Genomic DNA, 13,252 nt, shown 5'->3' with positions numbered 1-13,252 from the left:
ACATTGTGGGATGTGTTCTGCTAGTTAATTATGTACCTGACCTGTATCTAATATACAAACTGTCCAGGATGCAGATGTTACTGCTAAGTATTTATATATTTTATTTATATTCATATGTCTACATATCTGGATGTGTTCAGGTGACATTATCAGTTATATTTTAACAGCCCCCTACATTTTTTGCAGCACATTGACATTTCCGGTGCACACAACTACAAGCTACTCATGTGCCAGATTTACCTATACATGCCAGCCTTGAAACTACAGTTGAGGACTGTATATATGCTTAAGAGATACTGGCACTCCCTTTGTACTCTTTCTATGGGCCTACCCAAGTGTGGGTTGACAGCGCTTAATACAACACTACTATTTCTATACTGCAGGAGTACATGAACATTTCAAAGAAAGTGACACGGACACACTACAGGTGTTATACCTTTATTAATTACATTACGCACTTTTATAGCAGCTCTTTCATTTATTTGTTATTACAATGAATGCAGACATCTTATTCAGAATGTATTATACCTTCATTTATGGTTTACAACACTCTTTTTCTGGCTCTCTCACTTATTCTATATAACAATACATGCAGGGAAATAATTCAGGACTTATTATACCTTTATTAATTGGTTACAACACTCTTTTTCAGGATCTCTCACTTATTTTACATAACAGTTCATGCAGATAGGTTATTCACCCCTTATTATACCTTTATTATTGGGCTGAGACACTTTTAACCAGGCTCTCTCACTTATTTTATAAAACAGTACATGCAGAAAAATTGCTAACCTGCCTGGTGGTGCAGTATTAGGAGCCTATCTGCATAGGCTTGCTGATTCACAGCATGGACACCTGCAGCTGTGAAGTAAATGAAGTGATATTGAGACATATACCTATCCATACTATCGACTACACTAGCAATTATTACATACTTCAGTCCATGGCTACCTACTCAGTAGTGGGGCATTTTGCATCCCACGTGCCTCCTGTATCCATTGGTTCAGTAGGTCCTGCTTGCGTCTCTTCAGGTCTGCATGGTGATGTCTAACCTGCTCACCAGTCCGAGGGATGCCTGTAGCACTGGTGAGTTCATGTGCAAGATGGTTTCAGGCCTCCACTTTGTATTCCATGCCCTGGAACTGGCCCTGCAGGAGTCTAGCATCATGACGATGGACGAGGAGCCAAACCATCAGTTTTGACTCCTCAATGCCCCACCATTGTGCTCGGAAGTGAGAGCCCTCTTCGACACCAGCCATTGCTGTCTGCAGATGGGAGCTGCAACCAGTTATGGGGAGTATTCCCGCCTATGGAGCGTAAATATGCCTCATTTCCTGCACTTATTTGTGATTGGCCGGATTTGAAAGTTCTCAACTGAGTGCACACCTGCTTAACACTGGGTAAACTTTGATTCATATGTATATGTGTGTTGACAGTCCATGAACATCAAATGTTGTCATGGCTTAGTGGATTAGTACTGTGATTATGGTGCACACTATCCTGGGTTTGAGACCTGTTATTGCTTTTTTATTCTACTACTGGCCTGACCAGTACGGGGTGTGGCTGGGTTTAGCCGACTTTGCTCAGCTTTGTCCAACGTTGCTTGACGTTGCTCTACGTTGCCCTATGTTGCCCGACGTTGCGCTAGTTAACACGGTGTGCACCTCTGCGCAAACATGCTTGGTTTTCGCTAGTTGGCGAGATGCGCAACTCCACGCAAAGCTATTGCGCTAGTTAAAGCAGTGCTTAGCTATGGGCAATTATATTGCGCTAGTTAAAGCAGTGCTTAGCTATGGGCAATTATTCTTAAATGTGCTTAATACTGGTAAACGTTGCTTAGCAGTGCTTCACATTGCTTAAGATAGGTTACTTATGCATTCATTATTATGCATGAACGTTTCACTTTCTTATATATATTTATAATATCGTTCACTACTACATAGGCCATTTCGATGCATTTTAATATGATTTAAAAGGTAAATGTCAGGATTTATTTTTATGCATGGATTTCCTACTGAAAAAGGAGAGGGTAGTGGTGGGACTCGAACCGGGAATGCCTCCTCTTTGGGTGAAGGATCTACCACTACACTATTGCTATTTGGCTTAATTTGCACATTAGTGGTTTATTATCCTCTTCGATGTCTAAACTGCTAACTGTAGCTAAGCAATGGGCACACCCGCGCGCACACACGCAAATACGGGCAGCTATATCGTGAATAATTAAAAAAAAATTGTTTTACATTTTATTTCATTTACACAGGGCTTTTTAATGTGGGGGAGTGTAGTGTTGGGGGTATACACATTTGTGCAGACTCGCTCATATCTGCTGACATTTGCAGAGTTAGGTACTTGCAGGGGCTTGGATATTTGGACTGCTCAGCAGTCTGACACACCCCCTGCACTCCTACACGCTCCGTGTTAGCCTGGGAGTTGAGTCAGCGCACCCTCATGCATATGCATGATGCGCTGATGTCTAACTCTTAGATGGCAGTCTCCGAGTAGGACTTTGTTCGTTCTACACAGAGGATTACTGAATCCCCCCATAGTTTATCCTTTTATACTGTACTAGTTGTTTTACTTTGCAGAATGCATTATCTTGGGACTAGACCAGTACAGAGGACAGAGAATACAGACATATATCACAAGTCCAGATTCCATACTGAAACAGCTTACAGACATGTTTACAGACTTAGGAATGGTTGCTGGCACCTCCATTTCAAGGGGAAAATACTCTTTTTTATTTTACTTACTACTACAACCAAATTCATTCTTTGTCATTTCCCATCACTTTTAAGGCATTTAAAGGCATTAAATCCACGAAATGTGGTAAGATTCATGGGGTTAACTGAATATTAGTACAAATCTATATATCTATGAAACATCACATGCTAAAGCACTATATCACTACACGCCTGCACAGTTTGGATAGAGTGGGATACTGCCACCATCCTGGAAGTAATCGGATATGTTTCTCATATTAAAAGTATCTTATGGGTCCATCTCCTTACTTCATTTTGATTACAGAATCTTTGTGGCCTTATAGGTTCAGAACTGTAAGGTTATTCAAGATACAGTACACTAGAACACAGTGTGAATTCATTAAGGACTGACAAAGATGTGAAAATATTAGGATAGTTTCCTTACTATCTCACCAGTCTCAACAAATGCACCTCCCTTACTCCCTACTCAGCCTGGATTCAAAGACAGTCTTTTACCCTTTGAGATGGGATTATCCAGTCTTTAAGATTTATCTTCAATGATGTCACCTTGCCTATAAAGATCTGAAAGAGTCAAGAAATGAATCCAACATCTCCCACAGGCTACAATTAATAAAAACTGTATTAGGCAAGTGGCAGGTGACCTGCTCTCCCACTTCCTATTCACCTTAGTGACCGAGCCACTGACCCGGTCAATAAAGGGACTTGAAGGATACAGAAGGATTTACCCAAAGAGAGTCAGAGGTCAAATCCAGTGTGTCTTGTTGTTCTTTCTCACATGACTGTTTCCTTACCTCCTTGTATTCCCTGCTGGAGGTCTTTGGCCACATTTTAGGTTCCATTCTTAAAAGTGTAACAACTGGAATCCTTATCAACCATTAAAGACCTGTACAGCATATTGCCCATTTAGTCTGCTTCAGGTTGACGACACCTTCCTTAAATATCTAAGGACATACCTTGCCTCTTTATATTCTTTCATTCATAGGCTAACATGTGAAATGTTAGCACCAACTCTGTCAAAATGCACAGCAGCTTGTACCTCATTTACCTTACTCTTGGAACAATTACTTCTTGCAAAACAAATTATCATAATTTCTAAAATCATGGTTTTCCTTTTAGCCTTGTTAACATACTCATTCACATGTGCTTTTGCCTGTGGTCCAGACAGCTTATCAAACTCATTTGGAGCCTCCATGACACAGAACTGTACCTGACCTACAGACACCTTACCCACCCCAGTATATATGAGACAGTTGAAGTGTCCTTCCAGACCTAGCACTCTGAATCTAGGCCTGCTTGTAAATGAAATGAAATAATCCTTGTTGTCTGGCAGCTCCCTTCAATCTCTGGTTGCTGAGGTTCTACAGGCAGACAAGTCCAGTAGTGCTTAAACTGCATGTTCTTCATCTACAAACTGTACAGAAACTGACAGCAACTTCAGAACTAAATTTGGCTTTATTTCTCCATAGGGATCTTCTCATTGTCTGTTGAAACAACAAAGCCAAACATGTCATTAGTTCTAAAAATTGCTAACTATATCTTTCTGATGTTATATATTTGACAGCTGTGATGTTCTATTATGTGAAACACGTCATGAGGTTCCTCAGAGATCTACATAGGACTTCTACAGGCATCAAATAAACCAAAAGTCACAAAAATAGAAAACAAAGGGCACAAGCAGAGCAAGGGACCACAGTATTATGCTTTAAACACCATTTGTTTCTCACAATAAATCCACAGTCAGATTACTGTAACACACATAAAGCCGTTTATTCCAGTAGGTTAAAATCCACAATCAGATAAGTGCTTTCATCGCTGCTGATTCAGAGACTTCTTCAGATAATAAATAATAAATAATGACCCTAGATACCTAGAGGGAGCCTCCAGGAAGAACACTTTTGGAGATTGTCAAAGTCCAGGAATTTCAGAGGATATTGTGCTAACACTGGAGATTTTATGCATAAAAGCTGTAAGGACAATCTTCGCTTATTTAAAAGGATTATCTTGTGCTGGGTTCTTCTTATCATGCCTGTCCAGAAATGAGGTCACAGGGATGTTTTTTTTCTTGGTGATGGTTGTTGACCAGTGTGCAACCTGTTTTTGGAAATCCTTCACTTTAACTGCTTTTGGGTTGTGGAGTCAGAAATGCAATTTGGCCCTAAAATATGAAACCGAAGCCCTGTGGTTAAAAAAGCAGCCTATAAATTATACCTGTAGAAAATGCGGTACCGCAAAACACTTAGGTCTGCCATAGCTTAATTATGGGCACATCAGTATATAACGCCTCCCTCATCCAAGTTTCATGGTTTCCTCAGAGAACACACAGACACACCATCTTCAGCATCCTACTACCTCATCATGTGGGTCCTGTGCATCTTCCAGTTCACACACCATTGTAAGCCTTTTTTTCTCATGGCTTCACCAGCTTGATTTAACATAGATTTATTCTGCATACATACATACATATGTTTTAGCCAGTCCTGTTGCCATATTATCTATATCCCGTATTTCAAAAGTCAGAGAAAAAATATTAAGTACTGGATATTAAAACCTCTACTGCACAAAGTATGCATTTAATTCAATTTCATTTCACATTTCACTGTCACAGCGTGTCTTAGACATGTAGTTTAAACAATTTTTACCAGATTTTTACCAGATTCTGATCATTCTTGGAGTCAGCCTGTTGCATAGGAATATTTCAGGACGATATATGTACAGTTCTCTGATGTATATCAAGTTAAATGAATATTATAAGTGTCTCACTGGAGTCTCTTCCTATCCTACATCCATACAGTTCCCTTCCTATCCTCCTCAGTCTTTAGGTTTATTTTTCAATAACATAGTAAATTTACTGGAAGATGCACTCTTATGAAATAAAATAAATTGAAACAAAGGTATTAAATATCAGATCTTCGCTAGTAAGAAGTAGTAGTATTTTATATGATTCCAACTTTTCTTTCATATCTGTTTATATGAATATACAGTTACTGTTCTAGATATTGTCTGTCTAGTGCGATAGTCTGTTGTTGCCATCTCCCTAGTGTTTCTTGTGTTACATCCAGCACCTTTGCCTCGTTATTAATATTCCAATTCCAAAACATTCCTCCATGCATATGCTCCATATCATTTCCATTCTCCAAAAGTTTGTAAACTGAACATTGAGTTATTCAGATAAAATATTACATCCAATAAAAAATAAAGGTTACCACAAGTGTACACTTTGAGTGTGTGTGTGTGTGTGTGTGTGTGTGTGTGTGTGTGTGTGTGTGTGTGTGTGTGTGTGTGTCTTTTGGCTTTTCCCGGTTAGGGGTTGCCACAGCGGAACTCCGGTCCGCTGATGATTGGCAGTAGAGTTTTACATGCTGGCTTGCCGGGCCTAACGCACAACCTTCAATGAAGGAATGTCCATTCACGCATGTCTCCACACAGAAGACGCTTTAGCTGAGAATCGAACGGGCAACATCTAACTGTGAGGCGACAATGACCTTCCTAAATGAACAGACAGTAGAAGCATTGTGATAAGGTTGTTCTTGAATTCAGCAAAGTTGCTTTGTGTTAACCTTTATTAATACCCCCCAGATGTCTTGGTTGAAATTATTACACCATTCCAAAACTACAAAATGTCTTATTTCACTTCTTACACTATTTACATTTATAGATAACATAGGAGGTTTTTTTTGTATTTTTCTTTGAAACATTTAGCCTTCTTGTTTGCTCCATATTCAACATTTTCCCTCTCCTTCCACATAGTTTTGCAGCTTCCATGTCTGGTCCTTCCAAAACTGTTTCTTCCTGACATCAGATCTGCAAAGGTGACTCAGTTGAAACAACAGTCGCTATTTGCTGTGTTGCAACTATAATTGTAATGCACACCTCTGCTGCATCTCTCCATGACATTGCACCCTCATCAGCAAGTTCTTCATTTGCCAGTGTTATCAACATTGCATCATCCAGTCCTGTGTCATTCAGGACTGTTACAATTTATGTATCCATATCTGCAGCATCTAATTTTATAATTTCATCAATCTGCATTGTCAAATCTCCTTTCTTTGTAGACTCCACCTTTGCATTTTTCTCCCAACTGAAAGCCCTCTGATACTCTCTGGTCTCAGTACCCTGACCACATTTTTGGTCAGTATAAATACTACCTCTGTTCTCCCCTTAAAATGCGTGATCAACAAAGCCTAAATAACAACAACAAAAACTTGTGTTTTATATATATATATATATATATATATATATATATATATATATATATATATATATATATGGGTCTACTACAGTTGATTGAAAACTCACTTGATTGAAAATGAAATTACTAGGACCACTTCACTGAAAGCTCACTTCACTGAAAACTCACTTGACTGAAACCCATTTCGTTGAAAGTTATAAATGGCCTTTACCCCACTGTAGTGCGACCCTGGAGTTAGTATATAAAGTAAGGGGGGGGTGGGGGGGCAAAGCCCCCCACATATCTTGGTTATATATTCTTTTTTGGAAACAGTTATTTATTGCACTTTTAAGTATCACTGTGTATAGTTTAAAATGTTTATAATATGCGGGGGGGCTACGTCTCCCATACCCCCACACCCCCCTTATTTATATACTAACTCCAGGGTTGCACTGCAGTGGGGAAAAGGTCATTTATAACTTTCAACAAAATCAGTTTCAAAGAAATGAGTTTTCAGTGAAGTGAGCTTTCAGTGAAGTGGTCCTAGTAATTTCATTTTCAGTCAAGTGAGTTTTCAATCATAAAATTAAATATGCCTGCAGCTGTAGACCCTGAACTGTTTGCATTCTATTCACTCTCAGACAGGGAGCTGCCACAACTGTACTCAAATAGTTACATAATAAGATCCCAATTTGTAAAGTGGTATTAATGAGTTATAGATTTTGAATCCTTGTTTCTAAGCTTTGCAAAAGAAAAAAAAAACAAATTTGAACACTACATAAAGGGAAATTCACAAAATAATAACTGTAATGATGTTTCAAGATCATATTATGGAGCATTTTTTACAGGTCAAACCATAATTTAGCTAGCCAAGTCTAAATTCTTTATATTCATCTGTGCACACATGTAGTCTATGACCCTGTAGTGAGCTGAAAAAAATAGCCCGAGTAAAAGGGAAATCAGATATCCAGATGAGAAAAAAGAAATGTTTTATCATACAAAAGGTAAGTTCTGCTTTGAGAAAAAAATAATTCTTTATTTTAGATACTTATTTTTTGTAAATACCTTGAAAATCTATAAAAAGATATTAAATATAAGAAAACCTTACATTTCAAAATTTGTAACTTGAGAGGGCAAGCATTCATACACGAAAAACAGTTCTACCATGAAATGCTGACGTTGAGAAAGTCGACATTCCAAAAGAACAAAAAAAGTCAGAAATTCAAAAGGCAAACCCCGTCCCACCCCACACCCCCTGAAGTTATATTACCAGCTCCATGGTCACACCAACTCAAAGAAGGGAGAAATCTCCATAAATAAGTAATTAATTGTCAGCATACCATTAGAAATTGTACAAACAATGATTTCTTGTTGGAAAAAGCCTTCAGTGTTATGCAGTTTGTTTGTTTTTCTGTGGTCTACTGCTGCACAAGCAATTTTGCCTTGAGCGTGTGTAGGGAAGCCACTGACAACAATGAGAAATTTGATTTTGCAGTAAATTATTTATATCTTGAGTATTTCAGAATTGTATTTAAATCCACCAGGTTATGAGCAATGGCAAGTATATCATGAAGCCATTTTTTGTTGTACTAATACTAGCAATCTATATACCTCAGCCAGTTAATCAGAACTTATCAACTCAGAAAACTATGCCCAAGGTTATGTGAGTAACTGCACTATTCTTTGGAGTTTGGTAATATAAAGACAAGAGGTTTGAAATTAAACAAGATTCTTAGTCCCAGCTACATGGGTTTGACACACCTTTACTCTTTCTCTAGGTTTGGTCGATTCATCAAAAAATTAATTAAGCTTTATCAGTTTTTTTTGTATCAAGTAGTGTAATTCAGTGCACCGATGGACTGTGCAATTTTAAGTGCATATGATTTCAACAAACCATAGTTAAAAGAAATCAGAAAAAGCAACTTAACAAACCTACCCTAATTCAAGTATAGATGTAAGTAAGCACATATAACAACGAAACCTAGTCAAGCTGTACTAATTTCAGTAACCATCTTTTGAGAGGAGAAATTAGAAAAGTGCCTTATTCAAAGTGTTACTTCCAGTGTAGTCTTTATATAACAATATAGGGAACAGAAGGAACCAGGAAGTGCAATGTATGAAATAGGCAGTAATTATGTCACAGTTATTCTACAAGTATAATCAAAATGTACACATGGCAAACTCCAGCATTACACATTATTGTAGTCTAATGGATGTGGAAAACAATAAGGGTGATAGAAAAATAATAAAAGAAATTTTCCATTCAGACAGGATGGACATTTAAGAAAGCAATGCTTATTTCCTGAGCTGCTGCTTTAAATAATAATGTTTATCTATGACTACAGCTTTGTGTAAATATGGTCTAGGTGTCACAGTGTCAAAGAAAAATGTTAAACATATTCTATACAACCACTATCAGTCATAATAACAACCATAGAATGGTACTGCATAAACAATTATCAAAGCCCTTCAGGGTTCTTCAGACTTTCAGTTTGTTCTCTGACATTCACATGAATAAATATGCATATTAATGTACTGCACTGGGAAAACTGACAGCCTCTAATTCTTATGTTCTCACTAATTGTTTTAATTACTATTATCTGTTCTTCCTAGACCTACAACAAACAAACCATTCACTTCCGTTTTGCTTTCTTTTTGAGTTTCAGTGGTTTTATGAAAGAAGAAGCCATGCACTTACAACTATATCAATGCGACTGTCAAATTGCATACTCTAGGAATCACTCCTTTCTCCTGGCAAGCAGACTATTATCTAATATGTATAAATAACGTCATATAAATGACATGTTTCTGTACATGTATAACCCTCAAAGTAAATATTTTCACATTTTTTACAACGTCTTATTTAAACAATGTCAAATTGTAGTGATGTTTGGTATCTTGTTTTATAAGCTTAACTGTCTGATTGTTAACTGAAAGAAACTTACAATACCTCACTCACCACATGGCTTTGCTACTCTGAGGCACATTCTTGTTTAAACAATTCCACATGCTATGTGTATATATATTTACGCTACTGAATTTATAAAAGTCACATTAATCATAATCAAATTTTTCTGTAGCTGTTTGTATATTATAATTTAGTACATTACCAAAAGCTTCGCATGTAACCATTTCAGCAAATTATATGTTTGACTTTAAGTGAATTGCATTAGAACTATTTAGAGTAAATGATGCCCTATATAAAGTATTTTTGACATGTGCCAATCCACGACTGACACATAGTAGCAAAGGTTTACTACTAACCGGTGTCATCCAGACGGTAGACCTGAAGAGTCCTTGTCAGCAATACATTTGTCAGATCTTATATTTATGACAGCCTGCAAAACATATTTCAAGATGTTCATCATACATGAAACAAATTGACCATTTATGACAGAAAGAAAAACATATATTATCTTGTTTATTAAACAGACGCATCTACTATTTCTGGTACTGTGTTCAGGGCATTTAAACATATATATATATATATATATATATATATATATATATATATATATACACACATGTATATATATATATATATATATATATATATATATATATATATATATATATATATATGCTACTCCCTTTAACAAAATCATAACAAAGGCATTCAGTGTGCTGGTTTTAGAGCGTGTCCACCTCAGTTTCGACTTCTGCAGTTTTAACCAACATCTGTTTTCTTCGCCATTCACAGCTGCTGACAAATGTTAAAAGAAGCCTTAACTCTAGTCACTTGGAGCATGCATTAGTGATGACTAAAGCTTTATGCAAGCACAACTGACTAGTCTAGAAATTTTTATTCCTTGAGTCAAGCCACTCTTTAACTATGGAAATTTAATACTGCATCACCAGACCTTAAACTGCCAAATTAGTTTTGTAAGAATAACATAAATTCTACCATGAGCTTTTTTTCCTGTAACATAGTTAAGTATTGTGTTGTTCAGTAACCATCCAATGTCTAAGGCCTATGAAAATGGGAATATTACACTGGGTAAAGCTAAGAAAGTGTAAGGTTGTCATTATCTACTAATTTGATGAAAGCACACATTTTTGCAAGACCACAATGCTTCAGAACCTAGGACAGTACAGTAATGTGAACTGTAATCTGAACTCCACACTGTGGCCAGGACTATCCCTGATAGGTTAAAAAAGTAATATGTCTGTCACTTCCACCACTCCCAATGCTGTGTGTGCAGTTTGTCTGTCTGTTAAATGTCTTTCTGGGATCCAGTCCTCATGCTGTTTGACATGGATGCAATAATGTTGCTATTACAACTTCTGTGCTGTCAATCCAGATAAAATGGAGATCTGCCTGCATGACTAAGGATTTCCTTCAATGATATGTTTTGTTCATGCATTCCTTCAATCATTACTTTTTTTACCTTCTAATCCTTGTTTAATCTTAACCAGGTTACTGGAAAGGTGAAGCTCACACCAGTAACCAAACGGTCATAAGGCAGAGAACAATTCTGAATGAAACAGTAGTGAATTGCAGAACACACACAGTCTCAAAAGCACAGACTCACAAACAACCCCCCCCACACACACACACACATGCACACACACTCACACATACATACTTTAGGAAGGCTGCCAGTTAAATTTGCCAGGCATGATATTTTTCTCCAAGGATGCAAACAAAAAGGCAACAGTTGACAAAAAACAACTTGACACATTAAGGTAACCTTTATGTTTACTAGCATTCTTTCCTTTCTTCTTCCTGGGGTAAATCTATCTTCAGGGAGTCTCTGTAACCTTAGGAGAAATAAAAGCCTACATTCACCTGAGAAAGGCAAGTAAAACCTGTAGTAATAATGTAGGTTACTTTTTCTAGGTGTTTTTTGCCCATGCCTGCTGAACATCAACCTTCTCCCAATCAGAATCTACTTAGTCATTCCACCATACTAGGGAATTACCCCAATACAGTATGGGAGCAAGAACCATCTGAGGGGGCAACATGCAGTTAGCCATGAGGGTTCTTGTGCCATTAATTACCCCAATACAATATCGGGGCAACAGCAATTCAGAGGAGGCCAACATACATACATACAGCCAGGAAGGTTGCTTGTGACATTGAGTACCCTAATACAGTGTGAGGACAAAAGACATCCTGACAGGACCAGCATACAGACAGACTCGAGGCTTGCTTGTGCTGTTGATTACCCCTAATATAGTATTGGAGCAAGAACCACCCAAACGGCCATGAGAGCTGCTTGTGCTAGTGATGGCATCCTGACAATGAGGGCATTTGCAATGGGGCCTACACCCCTGGTTGTGGGGACAAGATACTTGCATTAGCACAAAAACTCACAATGCCTTATCCCTGTGAGTGCATGTTTTTGTGTATTTGCTAATGAAGGCTAGCACCAAGTGGTGACATGGTGAGCCTGAAGCTCACCCTCCTTGAGAATGCACATCATAACAACAGCCTTCCTCAATGGGATTGTGGTGGTATGCATCCTGCTCTACCCTGTTCTCCCCCAAAGGTTGGGCATGTCCCTCATCCCCTGCCAACTCCACCTAGTGCCCAACCCACTAATGAAGCTTGGGTCTCCTTGGCCACAGGCAGGGCTATATCCCTCTGTGCCACAGCAGGTGGTGATGCTATTATTAGTTTAAGAATTAATTTGCCTTGCAAGTTAATGACATTTGTAGCATATAGATACTACCCTCTACACTCATGTGTGAGTGCATCTGGATGAGCAGCCACATGTTATTCACTTTAATAACCAAGTAAACCTGCAGTGCATTCATATTCCTTTACATTATTACAATGTAAAAGACCCTTTACTCGGACATAATTTAATATCGTGATAAGGTTGGTTCACCTGTGTAGACACCAAGTGAACTTTTGGAGAGAGGAAAGTAAAATTAAATACAAATGAAATGATATAGCAGGCAGGGTAAAAAACGTATGCTGCCATGAAAATGGAACACCATTAAAAAACTACATTTCTGCAAAAAAAAGGTGTTAATATGTAATAATACTGAAAATGAGTTATATGGGGCACTTTCTGTGTATATCTCATTTTTTGGTGGGAAGAATTAGTGTTTTTTCAAATGGAAAAATTTAAGGAGGGTGAGTTTTGTAGTGTGGTTTATGCACTAGAGTGAAATGCTTCTGCACTCAAGGAATTGACAAAGAGGATTCAGGTTTTTGCATAACAGAAGCGTGATTATTGATGTACAAATGATTCTCTAGAAACCAAAAATATTTTGCATAAGAAGGAAAGCTAACTAAAGTTGGTATTAATAATCAGTTTATTCATAATGACATTTTACATAAAAATAATTAATCTGAAGGTAAAACAAAACTTTTATAATTAAAAAGGTAGTTATTAATGTTAAAGTGAAAAAA

Source organism: Protopterus annectens, chromosome 3.part0 (assembly GCF_019279795.1).
Source record: "Protopterus annectens isolate FY-2018-M chromosome 3.part0, PAN1.0, whole genome shotgun sequence".
Lineage (NCBI taxonomy): Eukaryota > Metazoa > Chordata > Ceratodontiformes > Protopteridae > Protopterus > Protopterus annectens.
Note: the sequence above shows the minus strand (reverse complement) of the source record.